This window comes from Rhinoderma darwinii, chromosome 5, assembly GCF_050947455.1.
Source record: "Rhinoderma darwinii isolate aRhiDar2 chromosome 5, aRhiDar2.hap1, whole genome shotgun sequence".
NCBI lineage: Eukaryota > Metazoa > Chordata > Amphibia > Anura > Rhinodermatidae > Rhinoderma > Rhinoderma darwinii.
The window spans coordinates 73,029,631-73,054,184 of NC_134691.1; the positions used below are offsets into that span (position 1 = coordinate 73,029,631).

General features: G+C 43.0%; 1 protein-coding gene and 1 long non-coding RNA gene across 4 annotated transcripts in view; one reads left to right on the plus strand and one right to left on the minus strand.

Annotated features, from left to right (window-relative positions):
- Window positions 1-24,554, plus strand: part of C5H8orf34 (chromosome 5 C8orf34 homolog) — a 392,453-nt gene that overhangs the window by 140,837 nt on the left and 227,062 nt on the right. The gene's annotated exons all lie outside the window — the stretch shown is intronic.
- LOC142652596 (uncharacterized) lies at window positions 11,292-23,122 on the minus strand. Its single transcript, XR_012847869.1, has 3 exons — window positions 20,980-23,122; window positions 20,741-20,897; window positions 11,292-11,375 (listed from the first exon to the last, which is right to left on the minus strand). It is a non-coding gene; the product is annotated as an uncharacterized LOC142652596 (long non-coding RNA).

The following is a 24,554-nucleotide window of genomic DNA, read 5'->3' on the forward strand; positions in this document are numbered from 1 at the left end:
GGGTACCATCCAGACTTTACCATATTTTAGAGCTACTTCTATGGACACCGGCTTTAAATAAGTGCTTCTGTTTGATAAAAAATTGTTTTCTTATAAAAGGGTTGAAACAGCTGGTGTTCTGAGCACACACTGTTCTGTGGAAGAATTGTACAGCACCCCAGTAATCCCGTTCAGAGGAGTTATGTAGCCAGCATTCTGAACATTAGCTGCTTTATCACTTTGCCTATTTTTAAGGGGTCCACAGTTTACGCCTAGGCTTCCATAGATCAGTTAATATAAAGTGTAAAAAGGAGGAGCCACAGGAAAAGGAGTTGGTGGATAGAGCAAAAATATCAATTTATATAAAGCCCGGATGACTGTGACAAAATTTTAGCTTCGAACTGAAAAAAATGGTTGCTAAAACGTGTCAATTTCCTGGACTTCACTACAAGCGGAAAACAAGGTCAGTAACATAATTGTCTGACATAGGAAGAAAATACAACACACAGTGATAGTTCTCGTCCTTAGTGTTTTACCAAAGTCTACTACTGTAAGGGTATTTTTCCTAAAGGGGTTTTGCTCCTGAAAGAGTCACATTTGCATTTACTTTAGTGCTTTGAGTTTTATTTAGACCGTTTTTAGAATGAAATCAAAAGATGACCTTGTCCAATATAAGTCTCTGAAGTGTCATCTTGTGTGAAGTCATTTAATTTCCTTCTTATCTGGTTATGAGTTATGTTGGTTAACTATAAAGGCAATAGATACTGGGCAGGAAAATACTAATGACGGCCATTATCCTTTACATCACCCCCTCAGCCCTACATCTCTGCCTGTACTGTTAGTTTTCATTGTAGTCTTGGTATCTGTTCTTGAACATGGAAGAATAGTTCCAAGGTATTGAAGCTAAGCCTGATTCAGGTGCATGAGGCTGAGTTGCAATACTAAACATTCTCTCTCTAGATGGTTATGTGCTTTATAGGCAGAGCACTGTTGTGATGTCACAAGAGAGTGTATGGCTGTGTATATGTGTGTATATATATATATATATATATATATAGGCTAAGCTCTATTCTGATAATGTAAAAATTGTGTGTTGATTTATAGGCTAAGCTCTGTTGTGATGATGTCACAACTATGTGCGTATTTATAGGCTGTGATGTATTGTATTGTCACAGTAGTATGTTTGTTATTTAGCCCTATGTTGGGATGATGTCTTTCTAGGTCATAGTAGAAAAATCTAAATGTATATGCGCTCACCAAAAATATTCCAATAACAGGTTAGATCAACAGATATCCGCAACATAGAGAAAAGAAGGGAGAAACAAATATAACATACTTTCATAACTGGAGTCCAATGGGCCCAAGGGCAATTTTTGCACCTTCCCACGACCGCTTGTTGCTAGGATGCGCGTGCAACATAGGTATAAGACAATTTTCTATGTATGATAATATACCTCTAAATTACAGTCATAAAGTTACCACATAACACCAAAATCCAAGGAACAAATATCACCATACTGTCACTAAACAAAACCCAGTATACCAAGGGCAATATTACCAATGATACCACTATAAAAGGAACAAACAAAACATCATGTTCATATATTATCACTATATTGTTACTGAATAATACTGCCACACTATGACCACATCTTACCACCATATATTGACGGAATAATACCACCATAGATTTACTAAATAATATCTCCACACTAGGACCACATAATGACTTATTCAGCAACAATGTTGGTATTATTAATACTTTCACACCATATCGGGAGGTCCTACCTGAAGAGCTGTGCCCGAGGAAGCTCCTGACACCACTGTCCTACAATACCGGAGTCCCCGGCCAGAGCACTTTGGCCAGTACTCTGACATCACTATTCATATATAGATCTTCCCCAGGTCCAAAGTTAACAGGCAGAACACTTCAGATGTTCTGCCCGGAGACTCCGGAATTTGGAAGCTCCTTATATCACTGCCCATATATAGATATATAGGGTGAGGGATGCCATACAGTGGCATCCGTCCCCCTTAAGATTCCATGTTAAAAATAAATGTATACTGTGCAGTATATTTGTTTGCCGCCAGAATGGAATAGCAAAGTCCACTACGCTATTCCATCCTTAAAAAAAAATTATATTATATATTATATGTTGACGTATAATAGCCTGATGAAGACCAAAAGGACTCCTTTGGTCTCCGTTGGACTACCGGAGCCCTATGGACATTTTTATCGTGTATGTAGAGAGTTTCTGGGCATACACAATAATCTTGGGGTACAAGTGTGATGTTCACAGGCCCTAAGCCAAAACTAGGAGTGGAACGTGCACAGAAAAAAAGTTTAATTGAAAGCATTGCAAATCTTCCATGTTTTAGATCCACTACTGGTTTTGGCTTCCAAATAATAATGCAAATTACTGACCAAAATACTGTTATGTGAAAGTGGTCTGAGGCAAACACTAGCAACTTTTGCACACTCGCATGCGCTCATTCATAGGTAGAATTTTACACTCACAGGCACACTTTTACACTTACACACACACACACACACACACACACACACCTCTGAAAATCCATACAAAATACATATACAGATGTAGCTATCTTTAACTTGACTTTTTGCGCGTTAAATACACAGTGGCAGGAAACTTTGATTTAACTTTTTCAATGCCTTTTAAATGGCTTAAAGGGGTTTTCCAGGCCCATAAAATTGATGGCCTATCCTCAGAATAGAATATCAATATGTGATCAGTCGGGGTCCGACTCCCAGCAGCCTGCCGATCAGCTGTTTTGAAGGGGCTGCAGCACCTGTACGAGCACTGCTTCCCCTTCATTACTGTCACTTCTCATACTGTGAATCGCCGACACATTTGTAGTGGCGGTTCACAGTATTACAGCCTTCTCCCATTGAAGTGAATTGGAGAAGGCTGGAATACTGTGAACCGCCGCTACAAGCATGTCGGCGATTCACAAGTGACAAGGCTTGAGAAAGGCACATTATGGGGGCGAAAACGTTGCATTAATATGGGTGAAATAAACACCTTTTTTTCACTTGGAAACTAGATGGAACTAATGCAAATGGAAGCTTTGGTTTACGTTTGGCTTTCCGTTCATCTGTTCCTCTGACAGGATGGATGAACGGAAACATCAAACGGAACCCAACGCTGATGTGAACGAGGCCTTATGTACATATCTTGTGTTTCTTGGCCCAAGCACTTCTTTTCTTCTCGTTGTTGCTCCCCAGTAGTGGCTTTTTTTGCAGCAAAACGACCATAAAGGCCTGATTCTCGCAGTCTCCTTTGAACATTTGATGTTGAGATGTTTCTGGTACTTGATCTCTGTGAAGCATTTATGGGGACTCTAATTTGAGGTGCTGTTAATTTGCGATTTCTGAGGCTGGTAACGTTAATGAACTTATCCTCTGCTGCAGAGGTAACTCTTGGTCTTCCTTTTATGGGGAGGTCCTCATGAGAGCCAGATTCATCATAGCATTTGATGGTTTTCATGGCTGCACTTGAGGATACCTTCAAAGTTCTTGAAATTTTCTGGATTGACTAACCTTCAGGTCTTAAAATAATGATGGGCTGTCATTTCTCTTTTCTTAATTGAGTGATTCTTGCCATAATGTGGATTAGAACAGTAGTTTATAAGGGCTAAACACTGTATGGAAGAGTGTACCAATCCTACCTCTGCACATTATAACTGATGGTCTCAAACCCATGATGACAGGGGTCTGGCTGGCAAATTTTAGCCTGGGGGCAAGCACACAGCACTGGCTCATGAGTAGCGACCCATCTTAAGCCTGCTTATCCCTGCCTGCCGTATAAAGGCGGCAGAGATCACTGGACTTTAAGCTGTTAAAAGACGGCGGCTGGTTGTTAGGTTTTCATGTTGGGAATTGCACACGCATGTGCAATCCCAGATACAGTGCTAGAATAATCAAGAGAACTGGCGTCCTGAGTCCCCCATACGAACATAGCGGCAGGTCATGCATGTGCTCTGCCGCTTTATTCATTCTCTAATGGACTGCCAGAAATAGCCGAGCTCTACTGTCTCCGGCAGTCCGAGAGAGGATAAATGGCGCGGTAGTGCACATGAGTGACCCACTGCTCCGACCATACAGCAGACTTGGGACCCTATTTTTATTGGTTTTAATACTAACAGGTACAAACACAGTTGGGGAAAATCTGTCCCCACAATAGAAAGAACATCACAAATGCACAAATGAGGGCACAGCCCAAACATAAGGGTGGACAGCACATCCTATAGAAAGCGCAAAATACTACATCAGTCTGAGGGAGCATAAGAGAAAGGAACATTGCTTAAGATAGAAAATAAAAATACAACAGTTCAGCTTCTCATACGTCCTAAAATGCAATGGCAATAGTGGGTGAGCGCAATCACAGGAAACCAATGACCACTTAAGACAGACACAAGAAGGGAAGGAGAAAATAGAATGGGAAACAAACAAGGGCAAAGAAGAGAAAAGGGGGAGGGGGGTTCATGGAACCTGGACTCCGGTTCCGGATTATCATGAGTAAATAAAAAGCAGCTATGCACCTTGCAGAGACATGATTGGAGCAAGCAAACCCCCACACACCTGTATGTAGTCCCCGCCCCGAGGAAGTCCCATGGGAGAGGATATGGAGTGTATCTCAAGTCACCGTATTACGGGTAGGAGGAAGAAGAAAGGAAAATAAGCCATGGAGACCAAGTGTCCTTGTATCTGGTAGAAGCAGTCGCAGAATGAGCCAGAAAGTGCTCCATTCGCTGTAGTAAGGCAACCTCCTGGAAGCACTCATCCAACAGTGGAGGGACTGCCGTTCGCCACCTGCAGGGAATAACTGATTTGGCAGCTTGGAGGAGGTGTCTAAGTAGAGAGCATTTGTAAATGGGTAATGGCATAGGGAACATGAATAAAAGGGCCGCCTTGGGTGAGCTAGGGACCGAGACCCCAGTAACTTTTAATATAATTTCGTGAACCGCCTCCCAGAAACTCTGCAAGGAGGGACAACTCCACCAAATATGTGTGCGGGGCAGTGGGGACCCGATACACCTAGAAATAATTTTATAGCTAGTTCCCTGAGCTCGTATGGCTATCGAAGCATTCTGGAAAAGGGAAAAACATTGTCTCCATTGTGCGTCAGAGAATGTCGCATTCAATTCTGTCTCCCAAGCCCTGCAGAAGGATGGGAGATGAGGGGATCGCTGGGAGAGGAGTATTTTATAGAGTATGGAAATGGCATGTGTAGGGGACAGGGCAGAGACACATAAGCGCTCAAAGTCATTAAGCGGCCGGTGAAGGTGAGCCCGGCGCTTAGTAACACTATAGAAATGTTTTAACTGGGAGTATTCAAATATGTGACGTTGTTAGGCGTATAAGCTGGGCAGATAGCGGCTAATGGGAGTAGAGAGGAATCGGTCAGGACCTGAGTGAAGTACAAGGGATTGGCGGGAGACCTACCCAGGAAGGAAAGACGCACCTCTCCAGGAGGAAAGGTAGGGTTGTCAGTAATAGGGGTCAGTGGACCCAGTGGGTCAACCAGTGAGCCCCCCACCCCAAAGGACCGCAGTGCCAAGAGGGTATGGAGAACAACAAAGGAGGCGGGAGTCTGTCTGTTCCCAGGCAGGGTCCAAGGCAGAGTGGATAGGGTACGAGTACAGAGCTGTTGGGCTATACAAACCAAAAGTTTAGAGTCATGATTATGAAAGAAGTCAAGGACACGAGTCAACACCAGATAATAAAGACGACAGTCCGGCAGACCAACACCACCCGCATACCTGGAGCGAGTAAGAAATGTCCTACTCTGACGGGGTTGACCCGTTGGCCATATGAAGGATCCAAAACATTGTTGGACTACTGAAAACATGACTAAAGCACGGTACAGTATTCCCGCGGGAAGGCAGTAACTCACAGCAGCATGAATGACTATAATGCTAGAAGCCCGGCTCACTGAACTGTGTGCAGTTTGGGAAATACGGCTGACATACTGTCCATATCTCACGGACCGAACACGTGGGAAGCAGGCCTTCGATATTTTACAGCAAAGACGCCTTACCTTAAACAAATTATTTACAAGGGTCTTTTCACACTTTGCGGCCAAATCCCATGTTTCGCTTTAAACCCATGTCATTTTCCTGAGTTTTGTGAAAATCCCAGCAAAAGAAAAACAAAATAACCTCAATCTGAATAGATGTTAAAGAAGTCCCCCCAAACATAAAGTACTTAGAGTCACAATCCCCTCCCCTCACACATGGCATTTGCAGTTCTCCCTACCTGCATAACACATCAACAGCTGTACTTAGCAATCCTGAGCTACGTGGATGAATCTTCAGCGGCCTCATACAAGATGCAGGCAGGAGGAGAGCTGTATGTTCCTGCTCCTCTCCAGGCCTTTCTTTCTCCATCCTTCCTGCCTGCTAGGGACCTAGATGGGGCTGTGCACTGCCACAAATGGCAGGCCCGATATTTCATCACAGAACCTGGTTGGAGAGAGGAGCGGTACCTGATCAATGCAAGAGTGTGTGACCCATGGCCGACTGCATAATATGACGTCAATACAGTGTAATAGAGCCGCATGGAGATCACACACTCTGCCTGGAGCAAAGTGTACTGCTTAGAACCGCTCCCGCTCCTATCATCAACACTCCCCTGCTGTGCTGCCCCAGTTTTTGTTATCAATTTTTCAGCAGCGAATTGCCACGGCCCTAATCGTTTACTAAGGGAACGTCATGGCCCAGCCCACCCCTGCAAAATGAAGGCAAGATATTCAACAAATTAACTCTTGACAAGGCATACCTGTTAATTGAAAACCATTGCAGGTCACTACCTCATGAAGCGCATTGAGAGAAGTCCAAGAGTGTGCAAAGCAAAAGGGGGCTACACTCCTCAAAATTGAAATTGTGAAACCTAGAACGGCAAGACAAGGTTATGCAAATTGAGGAAGTAGCAGGTGTCACTAAGTTCTGCAAATGATAAAAGTTTTAAGCGCCTAGCTCCAATCTGTGGCATGTGAGAGGGGCATAAAAGCCTGTTTGAAAGCAAAGCTTTTTAGCCACATGAAACATGCAAGTGAAATTGGACGTCACAAACCAAGCCTAGGACGGTAACCAGTGTCGAAACAAACATTTAGAAGGTGTTTGCATGACATTGGGCTACAAGCCAGACATCTAGCTACAGGTGTTACATTGACCACACGCCACCGCTCTCAAAGGCCATCATAGTGCACAGTAAGACGGCAATGGAGGCTGGAATGGAGGTTTATCCTCTTCAGCGATGAGTCCCGCTTTTGTCTGGGATGCAATGATAGCCGGAGATTGTACTGGAGACAACATGGGCAATGCCATGAAGAGGCCTTCACAAGGGAACGTCATACCGGTTCTACTCCAAGGATTATGGTGTGGAGTGGAAAAATGTCTGGTAGCCGGACATCTGGGACATCATTTGTCGGCAATTGCAAAGGGAGCTGCCGGCAGCCAATCTTGAAGATTTGCGTGCCCAAGTGCATTCAGCATGGCATAACATTCCTCAGCCAACCATTAAAAACCAAATTGATAGCGTGCCAAGGCGTGTAAGTGCGTGTACACTGCCGGTCAGAAGTTTTAGAACACCCTAATTTTTCCAGTTTCTTTTTGATATTCACACAGTTTAATGTCTCAAATGTACTTTGAAATAAAAGCATAGAAGAAATAAACAAGATAAGTTGAATAAAAAAAAAAGGGATTAACTTTGTTTCAACAAATTAAATCTACATTTTTGACTCTTTAAAATAGCCACCTCCAGCTGATATAACAGCTTTACACAATCAAGGCATTCTTTCTACAATTGCATTCAGATATCGTTCAGAAATGTCTACCCAACATTGTTGCAGAAGTTCCACGCTGTAGGTTGCTTTGCTGAATCCAGTTCATGCCAAACAAGCTCAATGGGGTTTAAGTTTGGAGACTGTGCAGGCCATTCCATTCTTTGAAACCTACCGGCTTCTTCTTGTCTTCTTAGGTAGTTCTGACATAACCTAGAAGTACGTTTTGGATCATTGTCTTGCTGTAATATGAACCCCTGACCAAGTAGGCGTACACCAGAGGTTATTGCACGGTGCATTAAAATGTTGTGGTAGCACTTTTTTTCCAATGTGCCAGTAATTCTGTGCAAGGTGGCAACTCTGGATCCAGCAAAAGAGCCCCAGACTATCACGCTTGCTATTCCATGTTTGACAGCTGGTGTCACACGCCGAGGAAGCATCCTTTCACATACTCGACGACATACAAAAACCCTGCGTGATGTACCAATGATTCATCATTCCATAAGACCTTCTTCCACTCTTCAGTAGTCCACTGGAGGTGTCCCAGGCAATTTTATTTCGCATTCTTAGGCCTTATGCGCACAAACTTATTTTTTTCCTCCCGTAAATACGGGTACTGTGTCACACGTATTCGACACGTATTCCACCAGTATTCCACCCGTATTTACGGACCCGTTTTCTCTGCAAAATTGCACTGCACTAATCGGAAGCCCCTTCTCTCTATCAGTGCTGGATCGAGAGAAGGGGCAGCCATTTCAGGCAGAGTTTCCGCAGCGGAACACAGCGATTGTAAGTAAAAGAACTTCATACGTACCCCGGCCGTTGTCTTATTGACGCGTCCCACTTTTGACATCCAGTCCGACCTCCCTGGATGACGCGGAGGTCCATGTGACCGCTGCAGCCTGTGATTGACTGCAGCGGTCACATGGGATGAAACGTCATCCTGGGAGGCTGGACTGGAGGGAGAAGCAGGTAAGTTAACTTTTAATTCTATTAACTCCAGCGGTAGTCACTGTCCTGGGTGCTGAAAGAGTTACTGCCGATCAGTTAACTCTTTCAGCACCCTGGACAGTGACTATCCCCTGACGTCGCCTAACAACGCTCCCGTAATTACGGGTGCACACACGTAGCCACCCGTAATTATGGGAGCCCCATAGACTTCTATGGGCCTGCCCGTGCCGTAATTACGGCCTGTAATAGGACATGTTCCATATTTTTCAACGGCATGGGCACCTTCCCGTAAGCAAACGGTAAATACCCGTGGCCAATAGAAGTTTATGGGCCCGTAATCACGGGCCGTAATTACGTACATTTTTACGTTCGTGTGCATGAGGCCTTAGCAGTGGCTTTCCTACTGATATTTGACCTGTTAAACCGGCAGATAGAAGTCTTCTCTTCACAGTTGAAATGGAAACTTGTTTATTTCTTGCTGCATTGAAGATTTTGTGCTGTGAGGCGCCGATCACGCAAACTGTTGTCTATCAAAAACTTGTCATCTGATTTTGTAGTGGCCTTTGGTCTGCCAGACCTCTTCCTGTCAGAGTTTCCACCAGTTTCCAAGTGCCTTTTGATGGTAGAGGTCACCGTACTGACTGCCACCTTGGCTTTCTTAACAATTTCTCTGTAGGACAGACCTCCACTTCTAAGGGTTATAATTGTTTGTCTGTCTTCTTTTGTTAATTGCCGTTTTCTTACCATTATGATATGAATGTGCCCTGTCCTGAAGAGCAAAACTGTCCAAATCCTGCCCTACAGGGTGTTGTAATGCAGTCTGTTCCAACACTGGTTATATAGAATCAGAGGGTTTGAAAGTAATCTCCAAGAGTTAAGACACCTGTAGGAATAGTTTGAATCCAATTTCAAACCATAATTTGCTTTCTGTGCTGCAGAGCAACTGTCCTTGATGTCTTCCCTGAAAAAAGCCCTTTGGTTAAAATCAGAAATTCAGACTATTGTTGTGTTTGAGGTTAAAAATTCATATTTTTATGTTTAAGGCTGGATTCACACGAGCACATTACGTCCGTAATGGACAGACGTATTTCGGCCGCAAGTCCCGGACCGAACACACTGCAGGGAGCCGGGCTCCTAGCATCATAGTTATGTACGATGCTAGGAGTCCCTGCCTCACTGCCGGACAACTGTCCCGTACTGTAATCATGTTTTCAGTACGGGACAGTTGTCCGGCAGCGAGGCAGGGACTCCTAAAATCGTACATAACTATGATGCTAGGAGCCCGGCTCCCTGCAGTGTGTTCGGTCCGGGACTTGCGGCCGAAATACGGCCGTCCATTACGGACGTAATGTGCTCGTGTGAATCCAGCCTTAAAGTTACTTTTGAACCTTTTGAACATTTGAACCATTTCACATTATTTGCTGTACTAGAACTGTGTTAATGTCAAAAATAACTTTAAAAAACTTCTAAAACTTTTTACCAGTAGAGTATTTCTGCGCTACGCTATACTGAATCAATCAAGAAGATTGGAATATTTTGTTTCCAGTTTTTTATCATTTGCATATCATTAACATGTCTATCGATCCTGTGATTTCTACAATTCCAAATCTTTTCCTTTTCAATATTGAGGAGTTACAATAAAAACCATTTGTTTCACATTATTTTGTTTACCACTTAATTTCATATGTGTATATGTGTTCCTTCATAGTTGCTATGTCGTCAATATGAATCTACAGTGTAGACAAAAAAACAAAAAACTTAACTTGCTCAGTGAACAGCGTAAAAGAAAAAATGAAAACACTAGAAACTTTTTTTTGGTCACCTTCGCGCTAAAAAAAAAAAGAAATAAAAACTGATCTAAAAATCTTATGTACCAAAAAATTGTGCCAGTAAAAACTACAGCTTGTCCCGCAAAAAATAAGCTCTCACACTGCTCATTTGATGAAAACATATAAAATTGATGGCTCTCAGAATGTGGTGAAAAATATATATTTTTTTAACTAATAGGTTTTTCTTTGTAAAAGTAGTAAAATATTAAATCAATTTTTCCTATTTTCTGTTGTCGCAAACCTGGGTGCGTCTTATGGTCAGGTGCGTTTTATAGTCCGAAAAATACGATACACACACACACACACATATATATAGATATATATATATATATAGCTTTCCTATTTGTAATGCTATGTCACCCCTCTTTCCTATATGTAATGTCATGTCATCCAGCTTTTCTATCAGTATTGCCATGTCAACCAACTTTCTTAAAAGGCAAAATGCTACAACCTTATAACATAAATGGGTATTCCAGTACTAATATAAGATGGCTGGTAGCGGGAGACGGGAGGGCCGAGCTGGTGAAATGGGAGACTATTGGTAATACAAGTTTATATGAAAGTGTTTTATTTTATACTGAAGTAGGGTTTTCTTCAGGTAATGTTATATTTTGACACAATATTATAAATATATTCATAGATAAGTGATGAACACAGAACAAATTAAACAGTAAGAATGGAGATTATTTATTGTGATCACATAAATGTTTTGCAATGAATAAAATGTAGCTTAGATCTCTGATGATGGTCTGAAGAGAACGTTTTTCTGACTCCCAGTAAACATCTCCGCTTGATGATATTTTTATATCTGCTGAACGAATAAAACAGAATATTTTAGTTTTTGGATAAATAAACCAGACATATTTCATATTGCGTTCACCATAGAAGTAAGGTTGGGGCTAGACATAGATTTTTGTTTTGTAGTGAGCGATAAATCGCTGTCCGTAGGAATGAATTGTGTATCTATTCAAAATTGCTTCAGACAAGTGTGTAGCTCTGAAATCCCAGCATATAGGGATTAAAAATAAATCGGTAGCAAACCTCTTGACTGGAGTGATTTATAAAAGAATTTCAATATATTCAATGCATTCCTATAGACAGCGATTTATCATTCACTAGAAAACAAAAGTCTAGGTCTAGTCCTAGCATTAGGTTGTACCATTCTGTTATGTTTTTATATTCCGCTAGAGAGTTTTCAGACAGACCCATGAACAGTAAAGGGGTTTTCCAAAAGAAATGAACTAATTTCTATTTCACTATACATATAAAAATAATGTGATTTGTAATATACTTACATTTTGATTTAATCTTCTAACACCCGATGCCAGCGCTGGTCTCTAGTAGCAAAATCCTTACGTCTGGCGTTAGCCCGTCCATAATCTGAGTTCCGTTTTCCGGCTGGCTCGATGTACGGGTACGTCATTCCTGACGTCACTGTACACTGAGGGAAGTGGTGGACCGGATACTCCCTTTCTTCTGATAGAGAAACACTGCTAGTCCCTGAGCATGCGTGGTAAACACTGCTAGCCTCTGCGCATGCGTGGTTTCTACACTAGCAGTGTTTACCATGCATTCCCACTCCTGTGCTATCACAGCGCCTTCGCGTAATTTTCTCCCCCCTAGCAGCAGACCGGAATCCTTCAGAACAAATCAGATGTCAGGGGCCAGTTGCTAGAAGCGCTCTCACAAAGACTCTGGCGCTGGGGTTAGGGGATTCCACAGAGTCCCAGAGCAGGGCCTATACTAGCGCTCTGCCCGGCACTCTGGATCGGGGGAAGACCCTGACAACACTGTCCATATTCTGACTCCATGACCAGGCTGTAAGTTGTAGGGCCCTTGAGACAATCTCACTGTATATGTCTGTATTGAACCGGTACTTACACCAAGACACTGTCAGATAGCGTCAACTCAGCTGAAGAGGCACGTGGGAAGTTTCCAGAGAAGTTTATTTTCAGGCTGAAATACTTGTAATGTACACAAACCAGCAGGTGAAAAGATGATATTTTGCCAGAGTTGAGCAGGAGATGACTACACAGTATGGGAACCATGAGGAAAGACAACTAAGCACAGAAAGAAGGGAGGAGCTATTACCTCAGAGCCTAGCTACAGGGAGATAGCAGGGACAAACTAAATAAAGCAAAGCAACTGCAATAGGAGCATATAACATAACATGACAGTGAATAGAAACCTAAGTCGAGGGACATGACACTCCCCGTCTGAAATCTTTAGATTTCACAATAAAATCAAACTTGAAAGAATGTCCTTGAATAATGTCCAGTAGTGGATCCTGGAACCTGAAAGACAAAAGGAACATGCAAACAATGACAATAGTTATAGTCCAAGTCTGTTGCCGATAGTCCACAACAGTAGGTATCCGCTTGTACAAGTTCCAAGTAAGAAACCCATCTTCGGATCGGGGAAGCCGCAACTTGCCAATACTTCCACCAACCCACTGTATATTCCAAATGGTAAGGTGTTCCAAATATAACACAGCTAGCAGCCAGCTGGGGGCTGTGTCCTTTATGTGCCTTCTTTCTTTGGAAGAAGAAGCACTAGTTCAGTGATTGGGCGGAAGAAAACTCGCACTGAGCCTCCTTTGGTCACCTTGACCTCTACCTTTCGAGTCTTTCCATCATCACTAGGCATAACCTTGGTAACAAGACCCATTGGCCATTCATTGCGATGGGCTTCCTTATCCTTTAGAAGAACAAGGTCACCTTCCTGGAGGTTAGGTCTCGACGTCTGCCATTTGTGACGGCTTTGAAGTATGTGCAAATACTCTGTCTTCCAGCGGTGCCAGAACACGTTGGACAGGTATTGTACCTGTTTCCATTGGCGTCGGTAAATGTCGCTGTGGTCAAAGATTCCCGGAGGGATTGCAGCAGTCCCGATCTTCTGGGTAAGAAGCGTAGCTGGGGTAAGAATAACTGGGGAATCAGGGTCCGAGGATACTGGGACTAGTGGCCTTGCATTGATTATGGCGGACACCTCTGCAAGAAAGGTGACCAAGATCTCATGAGTAAGCAAAGACTTGTGATCCAGCAACATGGAGTCAAGGATTTTGCGTGAAATTCCAATCATGCGTTCCCATGATCCTCCCATGTGAGACGAATGTGGAGGGTTAAACACCCATGTGCACCCATTGTTAGACAAGAAATTGTCTAACTGCAGTTCTTTGCTGGCTCCCACGAAGTTAGTGCCGCAGTCAGACCTCAGTTGCTTGACGGGCCTCGGATAGAGAAGAATCTTCGGAGGGCATTGATGAAGCAAGAAGAATCCATAGACTCAATCACTTCGATGTGTACTGCTCGGATGCTGAGACATGTAAACAGCACAGCCCACCGTTTGCTGTTTGCGACTCCACCACGGGTCCTTCGTGTAACAACTGACCATGGGCCAAAGACATCCACCCCAACATAAGTAAAGGGCGGTTCCGTACTTAGTCGGTCTGCTGGGAGATTTGCCATTTGTTGTTGATGGTGTCTTCCTCTTAACTTATGACACTTGACACATTTATGGAGCACGGAAGAGATGCATCTCTTCATCCCTACGATCCACAAGCCGGCTGACCTGATGGCACCTTCCGTAAACTGTCTGCCTTGGTGCTGCACTCTTTCATGATGGTGTCGGACCAATAGTGTAGCAATATGATGCCGACCTGGTATAATGACAGGATTTTGTTCCTTGCTACTTAGATCAGATCTCACTATACGGCCGCCCACTCTCAGCAATTTGTGATGATCAAGCACTGGATTCAGTTCAAAGAGTGCACTGCTCTTGGAAAGATTGATACCCTTTGTAATATTGTCAATCTCCTGACTGTATACTTCTTGTTGCACACAACGGGTAATGACTTCTTCAGCATGTTCGATGTCTGCGACAGTAGGGTGTTCTTTACAGATATGCCAGCCATGACACTCTGATGTGTCCTTAGCAAAGCAGTGAGCGATATGAATTAGGTGAGCAACAGCTCGCACAATAGATGACCAATTTGAGAAGCGCTCAAAGCGATGTGACTTCAGCTTCAATTTTGGAATTACAGAAGTGAAGAGCGTGGTATTTGTAGGCCTGATTTCCTTGTCAGACTCGGGATCCACCATCTCATAGGTGGTGTTGGTAGGAATTAAACAGGGATCCTCATACAAGAATCTTGGAGGTGACAACCACATGTCACATAGGCCTGCTGCCGGTTCAGGTCTTGTTCCACGATCAGCTGGGTTAAGGTCAGTGGAGATGTACTGCCACTGCCCAGGAGTAGAAAAACTTCTAATGCGTTCTACTCTGTTGCTGACATATACATAGAATTGTTTTGTTTGGTTGTATATATAACCAAGCACAACTTTACTATCTGTGTAGAAAGCAAATGAATCAATTGCAATGTCCATTTCGTTTTTAATAACTTCAGCAATCTCTACTGCTAGCACAGCTGCACAAAGCTCAAGTCTTGGCACAGAGTGTGCAGGTTTTGGGGTTAGTTTGGCCTTACCCAGGACAAATCCACAGTGAGGCTTGTTGGTTCCTGGGATTCTCAGATAGGCTACTGCAGCTATGGCTTCGATAGACGCATCAGAGAAAATGTGTATTTCTCTTCTGATGGCAGCTGAAAGAGAGCTGGGAACGTAACAACGTGAGACTTGGAGTTGTTCTAATATTTTCAGAGACTCCTTCCATATCTTCCACCTTTGTTGTTTCTCAATAGGCAGAGAAGTATCCCAGTCTATGTTCTCGGTGGTAAACTGTCTCAGCAATTTCTTGCCTTGAATGGTGACGGGGGCTATGAAGCCAAGAGGATCATAGATGCTGTTCACAACAGATAAAACTCCTCGCTTGGTAAAAGGTTTGTCACTGGCTGACACTTGGAAGGTGAATGTGTCTTGCTTAATGTCCCACAGCAAACCTAGGCTTCGTTGTATAGGAGGAACATCAGAACCAAGATCGAGGTCTTTCAAGTTGGTTGCATGATCTTCAGAGGGGAACGCTTTCATTACCTTCTGGCTGTTAGAGATAATCTTGTGAAGTCTGAGATTTGCTACAGACAGCATTGCCTGCGTTCTGGTGAGGAGATCGATTGCCTCTTCACTTGTGGGTAAGGATTTAAGTCCATCGTCTACATAGAAGTTCTTCTCAACAAATTGACGAGCATCAGATCCATACCCCTTCTCACCTTCCTGGGCTGTCCTTCTCAATCCATAGATTGCTACAGCAGGAGAGGGGCTGTTGCCGAAGACATGTACCTTCATCCGGTAATCTGTGACCTTGTTGTTGACATCATTGTCTTTGTGCCATAGAAACCTGAGGTAGTTCCTGTTGTCTTCCTTGACAATGAAGCAGTGGAACATTTGCTGGATGTCAGCCATTACTGCAACAGGTTCTTGTCTGAAGCGGATGAGTACTCCTATGAGGTTGTTGTTTAGGTTAGGCCCAGTGAGGAGCAGGTTGTTTAGAGAAACGCCTTCATGCTGAGCGCTGGAATCAAACACCACTCTGATTTGATTAGGCTTGCGAGGGTGATACACGCCAAAGGATGGAAGGTACCAGCATTCTTCTCCTTCCTTTAGTGGTGGTGCAGGTTCTGCATGATCTCTATCAAATATATTTTGCATGAAGTCTACAAAATGTTTTTCCATCTCTGGTTTCCTCTTTAGGGTGCGTTTTAAAGAGGAAAATCTCGAAACTGCTTGCTGTAGATTGTTTGGTAATTTTGGTCTTGGGGAACGGAAAGGCAAAGGTGCTACCCAGCTGTTAGACTCATCCTGAGCAAATTCTTTGTCCATAACCTTGAGAAATTCTTTATCCTCTCTTGCAAGTGCCAACTTATTGTCTTCACTTGTAGAATTAAACACTGTTGCTCCAAGACTGTCATCCCAGGACAGGAATGTGTTCATATTATCTTGGTGGTCAAGCTGCCACTTACTGTTGTTCAGCTTCTCTTTCACCCAGTAATGGTGTGGGCATGGCTGAAAATAAGTGTTGCGACCATTTGGCAAAATGTGAGTTTTAAATGAGGAAATCTTGGTAGGCTTCTTCATCTTGTCTATACAGACGTTGCCTATGATAACCCAACCTAAATCAAGGCGTTGGGCAAACGGAGCATCATGTGGTCCGTTGATTTGCTGGCGTACCTTATGTACCCTGAGAATGTCTCTACCGAGCAGAAGTAGGATCTCTGCACTCTTGTCAAGGGCTGGTATTTCTTTCGCTATAGCCCTTAGATGAGTGTGATGAAGAGCAGCCTCTGACGTAGGAATCTCATCTTTGTTGGATGGTATCTGGTTGCACTCAACAAGTGTGGGTAAGGGTATCTCCTGATTGTTGAGAGAAGCCACTATAAGTCCACTGGCTCTTCTTCCGGAGACCTCTGTAATGCCACTACAAGTACCCAAGGTGTAAGGGTAAGCATCTCCTTTTAAGTTGAACAGGTCAAAGAGTTCTGATCTTGCGAGTGAACGGTTGCTCTGATCGTCCAGGATGGTATACACCTTTACGGCCCTTTCCGGTTGACCCTTGGGGTATACGTTGACTAGACATATCTTTGCGCAGGACTTGTCGCAAAGGTCGTCTCCGCAGACTTCTGTGCATGAAGAAGATACAGTAGTAAGATTTGCTGCTTGCTCTGCATTCTCCCCGCCATGATTTATCGCAGGAGTGGAATGTGCAGGTGGAGCAGGACTGAATTGAGATGGATGGAGCGCTTGCACATGGTCCTCACAGCCGCACTCTATGCATTTAATAGTAGTTTTACAGTCTTTAGCGAAATGTTCAGTAGACGCACAACATCGGTAACATACCCTAAATTTCTTTAGAAGCTCTTTGCGTTCCTGGAGCGGTTTCTTTCTGAAGCCAATGCATTTCTTGAGAGGTTGTGGCTTCTTATGAATAGGACATAGGCGATTAGGATTTTCAATCTTTTCACCTTGGTTGTACTTGTCTGGAGCTGATGAGGGTGTGGGAAGGACATCAGTCTTTTTCACTGACACTGGACCTCTGTGGTTTCTATAGTTAGAACGTGGGCTGTCGTACTTAGGATGGGGTGAACCAGGACCACTGGACTCACTGGAGGTAAAGCTTGGGTCATTCTTGGATTCTGCAATGTTCCTGATAAATTCACAGAAGTAAGAAAATGGAGGAAAGGAGACTTGCTTTTCTTTTTTGTATCTCGACCCAAGTGTAGTCCACCTTTCTTGAATATTGTACGGCAGCTTGGAAACTATTGGGTTTACCCCACGAGCTGTGTCTAGGTAACTGAGGCCAGGTAGGTGTGGGTCTGCCTTGGCCAGCTGGAGCTCTAAGAGTAGGTCGCTGAGCTCTTGGAATTTTTCATTGTCTTTGCCAGATATTTTTGGAAAACCTTGCAGCCGTTTAAACAGAGCATTCTCTATGGCTTCAGGACTGCCAAAGCTTTGTTCCAGTCTCTCCCAAGCAGCGATGAGGCCTGCAGTTGGATTCTCAATGTGGACAGATCTCAATCTCTTGACACGTTCTGTAGACTGTGGACCGAGCCACCTGATCAGCAGATCTAGTTCTTCAGCAGCAGTAATGCCAATGTCACTAATAACGGTTCTGAAGGCACATTTCCAGCCCCTGTAGTTCTCAGGCTGGTCGTCAAACCTTGTGAGGCCGGTTTTAGTAAGTTCGCGGCGAACCATGTATCTTGCAAACTCTGTCATGTCAGTTCTCTCTGACTTTGGGCAGAGTATTGCTGGCTGAGTAGTGCTGATCATATTATTTGCGGTGTTCTGGCTAAGAGACATAGGGAAATACGGGTCTGCACGGGCGTTCAATCCAGGAGATAGTTTAAAGTCCATAGGTTTAGCTACACATGGAACTGGAACTATGTGGTTGCCAGGAGTCTGGTGACTTGCTAGCATATTGGATTTCACCTGGGCGTCTGTGTAATGAGCTTGCTGAGGTGCAGGGTTCTGGTGCAATGTGGTATGTGGAGAAAGGTAAGGATGACAAATTGGTAATGCATTGTACTGACCTTGGATGCAGAATGCTGCAGAAGAATCTGTGCCCCGTTGCTCTGGAGAAATATTTGCGCTGTCAGGATCATTAGCAGCAATCACAGGTTCACTGTTTTGGCTTAGTACGTAGTCTCTTGTGCGCTTAAGAGGATCTTCTACCTCCACTTCACATACACTGATGCTGTCTCTTTCACTTCCCCTGGCAGCTTCTTCTAAAACCTTTAACCTTGCCATAGCTGTGGCATGCTCGCATTGTTTGTTTAAAGTTTCTATTTCCGCCTTTTGGCGCGCTGCATCGGCTTCCATATCTGCCTTCTTTTGCGCAAAGACGGCCTGTATTTTAGTAGCCTCTGCTTCTGCCCGCGCTCTTATGAGCTGTTCGCTGAGCGTGGAATATTTTGAAGATCTTGACTTAGAAGATAGTTTTGAACGACTGGTAGACTTAGAAATGCGAGACGACGTTTCCTGTAATTGCGCGATTCTTGCCTCTGTGTTAGACTTAATTTTGCATACTAGGCTGTCTCGTTCCAAATTAAGTTTCTGGAAGCTTTCAAATTCTTCTAAAGAATCCTTTGTATTAAGTTTCTTCAAAATGCCAACATATTCCTGGCTTTTCAGTGAATAATGTTCATATGCTGTACAAAGCTGTTCTAGAGCTCCCTCTAGTGGTGAAACATTGTGAGCAGGCTGTGAGATGGTGGAGATGTGACTCAGCAATCTTTGCCAGAAGTTTGAGACAGCAGAAGAAAGTTCATGTTTTGCACCTTCTAGATTCTCTGTAACCTTCCATGTAGGCTTAGCAGAGCGTTTAGCTCTCTCACTGTACTGCAGACTAGGATCCATACTTTCTTCTGACTGTAGGTACTGTTCACCTTGAGAAGACTGTGCAATGTTCTCTTCAGACATGACACCTCACAGACAGGATGTGGATAATACAGAGGTGGGGGTGCTAGCTTGCTAGAAGGGTCTATGCTGTGGGGTCACACACACTGATGATTTCTTCTGCAGGCAGTTGCTTGTCTGTGACTATCTCTGCAGGAGCTGCACACTGACTATACAGCTGGATCTGGCAGATATATAATCATCTTTTCACTATTCTGACTCCATGACCAGGCTGTAAGTTGTAGTGCCCTTGAGACAATCTCACTGTATATGTCTGTATTGAACCGGTACTTACACCAAGACACTGTCAGATAGCGTCAACTCAGCTGAAGAGGCACGTGGGAAGTTTCCAGAGAAGTTTATTTTCAGGCTGAAATACTTGTAATGTACACAAACCAGCAGGTGAAAAGATGATATTTTGCCAGAGTTGAGCAGGAGATGACTACACAGTATGGGAACCATGAGGAAAGACAACTAGGCACAGAAAGAAGGGAGGAGCTATTACCTCAGAGCCTAGCTACAGGGAGATAGCAGGGACAAACTAAATAAAGCAAAGCAACTGCAATAGGAGCATATAACATAACATGACAGTGAATAGAAACCTAAGTCGAGGGACATGACAGTCCATATATGGACAGTGTTGTCAGGGGATTCCACAGAGTCCTGGAGCAGAGCCTATACTAGCGCTCTGCCCGAGACTCTGGTTCTGGGTAAGACCCTGACAACACTGTCCACATATGGACAGTGATGTCCGGGGATTCCACAGAGTCCCGGAGCAGAGCTTATACTAGCGCTCTGCCCGGCACTCTGGAACTGTGGAAGTCCCTGCTGCTGGCGCATTGCATGCTGGGACACAAGCGGTGCATGCCAGGAACTGTATGACCAGAAGAGCAAGACAACGAACACACAGAGGTAAACAAACCTCTCAATGTAAACAAAAGAGAATAATGGTAAATTAAATAATAAAAATGTAGATAACGATATTCAGGGGGCATTAATAGATAAATTGAGAAGTGTTGCAGTGAATGGGAAAAAAAATAAAGAAGTATTGGAAAACCCCTTTAAATATTTCTCATTTTCTAAGTGTATGAAGCAGGACTTAGTGGCTGTTCACATTGAGGCTACGTTAGTGGCCTCATCACAGATTCCATTATTTTTGCCGGCAAAACGACTGAAACCCTGACGGAGATCCAATGAATCCCATTAAAGTCAATGGGTTCCTTTGGGCGCTAATAGTTTTAGTCATGCAATAGAACCCGAGCATCTGGTACTTTCGTTGGTGTTTTCGTAGCAATGGAAACACAGAGCGCAGATATGAACCCAGCCTTACCTGTCACCAAGTTTGAAGGAGCTCTTTTAACCTTCCACTGGTGAGATCTGTCACACTGTCACGGAGCTTCAGTTCTTTTGTACAATATCTTGGGAGACAGCGGTGCAGAAATGATGAAATCAGAAGGAAGGATCTTGTGGAGTATCACTCATAGAACCTGTCATTGAGATACAGAGACAGTAAGTCATCACAGTATACAGCATCCGCTCATCTGTGTATTAATCTCTTGTTTTACTTACCTCCAATATTATATGTGTAGGATCTCTGTCGGGTTTGGAGTATCTGAGGTGATTTCTCTGGAGAGTGTTGAAGACGAGCTGGTATTGGTCTGTTAGTCAGCTGAATTTCTGCTTTCCTTGTGTTTATCTTCCTTTTTGGTCTTTTTATTTTATTTTGAAGTGGCATGGATACTGTTTGTTGTTGTTGTTTTTTTCTGTTTTTTTTTTTATTTTATTTTTTTTACTTTTTTTTTTTTAATGCGGCAGCAAGGCGTGTATTATTTAGTTGAAACCTGAATTGTCCAGGCCTGGACAAGTGACTTGGTTCTATTAAGTAAGGTATTAGTTTGTAGTTCAAGAAAACAGTGTAACTACATTAATCGTTTTCTCTGTATATTCAAAAATATCTAGAAAATTCTTTAATGACACTTAGTCTCTTTAATCTCTGGGAGATTTCTGTATATTAATGGTAGGCTCCATGGGCCAATAGTCCAAAAATACCATTTGTATTACATTACAATGTACCACCATTGAATGTCGATACATCAGCAGATGTTGGTGGCTTTATATGAAAGTCTATGAAATATTCATCAATATTTGTGGCACATTGATAAAGTCTGCCAGTGGTTGAGGTCCTGTAATGTTCAGCGATGGTGCCAAATATTTTTTCGCATGCAGTTACACATCTCATCAGAGAAATATCTGTGGTCATAATGAAAAAACATGGAGTTGTTGTACATATCATTGTATATGCACGATTTGGCAGATATCCACCATTAGGCTTTTAAGAGTACGTAGTTGAAGGAACATCTTAAAGAACGTGAGATTCCTTATTCTGGACCTGGTCCTTATCGCCTCTTGTACTACAAGCAGGAGATTTTATGATTTGATGGTGTTTTGGTCTATATTGAAGATGTCATGATCCAAAGTGTTACAGTCGCTGTTATTAATGACCTTCGGAAATGGGAATGAAGATCTTACTGTTGACAATAAATAGATGAAGGCAGGCAGCAATATGAAGGCAGGCAGCAATATGAAGGCAGGCAGCAATATGAAGGCAGGCAGCAATTGGAAGGCAGACAGCAATTGGAAGGCAGACAACAATTGGAAGGCAGACAGCAATTGGAAGGCAGACAGCAATTGGAAGGCAGACAGCAATTAGAAGTTAGGCAGCAATTAGAAGTTAGGCAGCAATTAGAAGGCACGCAGCAATTAGAAGTTAGGCAGCAATTAGAAGTTAGGCAGCAATTAGAAGGCAGGCAGCAATTAGAAGGAAGGCATGGGTAACTGATGGTATGGCACATGAATGAAATGGCAGAGAACAGTAGCTGGTGGTCTTGTGTTTAGGAGGGTGATGGTTGGATGGATCAGTTACTATGATGGGAGGCGCATTGCTGTACTTTGTGGTAACTATTTCTCCATGCTGGACACAAAAATGCAAAAGTATTAAAAAACGCTTGTCCCTCAGCAGAAATTGGCTCTTTTAGGTCTTCGCTGTTTGGTGCAGGCACCTGCTGGCTCATGCAGATATCCATGTTTTTCTTAACTGAAACTGGAGATGGCGTTTTTCCAGTTTCTATTTCTGGCCAGTTGAGTGTTGAAAAGAAGCAGTGATCTTTTATGTTACCATTCACACCTAGCCGAACCGACTGGTCTTTGCAGAGAAGCCTTGACATAATATCAACGGCAGCATGGTCAGTTACGTTTCCATATGATGGTTCTTGGTCAATTACATTTTTTTCAATTTCTGCAATGGAATTTCCTTGGAATAGTTTAGAGCGGAATATCAAATTATATAAAACGACGCCCAGGGCGAACCAGTCAACGCCTGCATTATAAGACTGTCCCATAATCATTTCAGGAGCGCCATATCCAGGTGTTCCAGTGTAACCTTTGGCATTTACACTTCCATAGACTTCATAAAGAGCTAGTCCGAAATCTGTTATTTTTATATGGCCATCCCCAGTCAGCAAAATGTTATCCGATTTTATGTCCCGGTGGATAAATCCATTAGTGTGCATAAAGCTCAAGCCACAAATGATCTCTGCTGTTATAAATCTTATAACGTCCATGGGGAGCAGGTTTTCGGTTATATATTCATGTAAGTTACCTCCACGGGCAAAGTTCGGTGACATAATATGCATAATTTTGAGTGTGAAATGCAGCATATCCACGAATTAGAAAGTTGCTTTTGTGAGCATATCTCAGGACTAGGTGTTCTACAAGGTTTTCGTTGAAGGCTATTAAGCTTCTCTTCTTCACAATTTTAAGGGCCACGCTTTCTTTACGTATGGAATCAGTGGCCAATATTACTTTACCATAAGATCCTTCTCCAAGGATACTATGAAGAATAAACTTATCCAGTGTAAGAGGGACAGTGATTCTCTTGTGTTTTATACTGGGGCCACTACATTCATCTGAGGTGTCATCCTTAACGGGGCCCGTATCTTCCTGCTGTTTCCTTTTTTTGCCAGTTTCTCCCTCCTTCTCTACTTTTGCACTGCCTTTCACTGTATTAATCCTGCTTTGACCCACAGTATCCCTCTGCCTCTCAGTTACATGCATTTTTTTTAGGATGTTGTCAGTATGGTTTTTTATGTATCGCTTAATCTTTCCCCATCTCGTCTGTACAGCATGTAAGAATGGACTATTCTCAGTTACCTTATTCTTGGCGAGATTTGCTTGACCAGCCTGCTCACCACATTTTTTAGAATCCATCTTTCCAACCTTTGGTGAAAGTTCTTCCTTCTTATTTGCTGTTTCCCCTTCATCTAAGGTCGTTTGCTTTCCTCTCGGACTCCCATCTCTCTTTATTTTGTGTCGTGTTGTAGCCTTCTTTTTCTTTCCTCTCCTTCTGCCGCCCATGTTGTGTCAAAAGACAACAACAGAGCGGTTATCAAAAATATCGTAGTCAAAAGACAAAAATCCACAGGAATACTGTAGGTGAAGCCAATGGCAACTGAAGCTCAGTGACCTCAGCAGTTTATGGAACTCTGAGAAGGGAACTTAGATTGTGATGTCACTGGATGTCATGAGCCATGGCAACAAAATATTGTGGATATTGTATACGTAAATTCTCTAAACTATATTTTTTATTTCACAAATGCAGTGAGATTCTCAACTGCAATGTTTATTATTAAATTAAATATTACACAAGGAAATTGCATAATTAGCAGTTGCTTAATATTATGAAGCTAGTGGAATCCGTGATTAAGCTGCAGGGAATTTCTTATTGCCCATGGTTGTCCTACAGGAGCCATAGTGCCAGCCAGTGTTTGAATGCACAGTAGACATTGGCTGTTCTGCTGACACGCTTTACTGTAGTCATTGTCTTCAGAGTATTTAGGAAATAAATGCTGTAAAAAGCAGCCTATATTCTGCCCTCAGCTCATGCAGACCCAGTATATGGGATCTAAAATTAAATTATGTCATTATGGGATGAATACCTCTTATAAAGGTGGTTTTACATGTGCATTTCGATGCTGTTTTGATGTTTTTAAAGCCTATGCCAGATGTGGATCATAAAATGAGCGGAAGTATATAGCAAAGATTCTACTTCTCCCTTGTTTTTTTTTTTTAATCCACTACTGGTATCG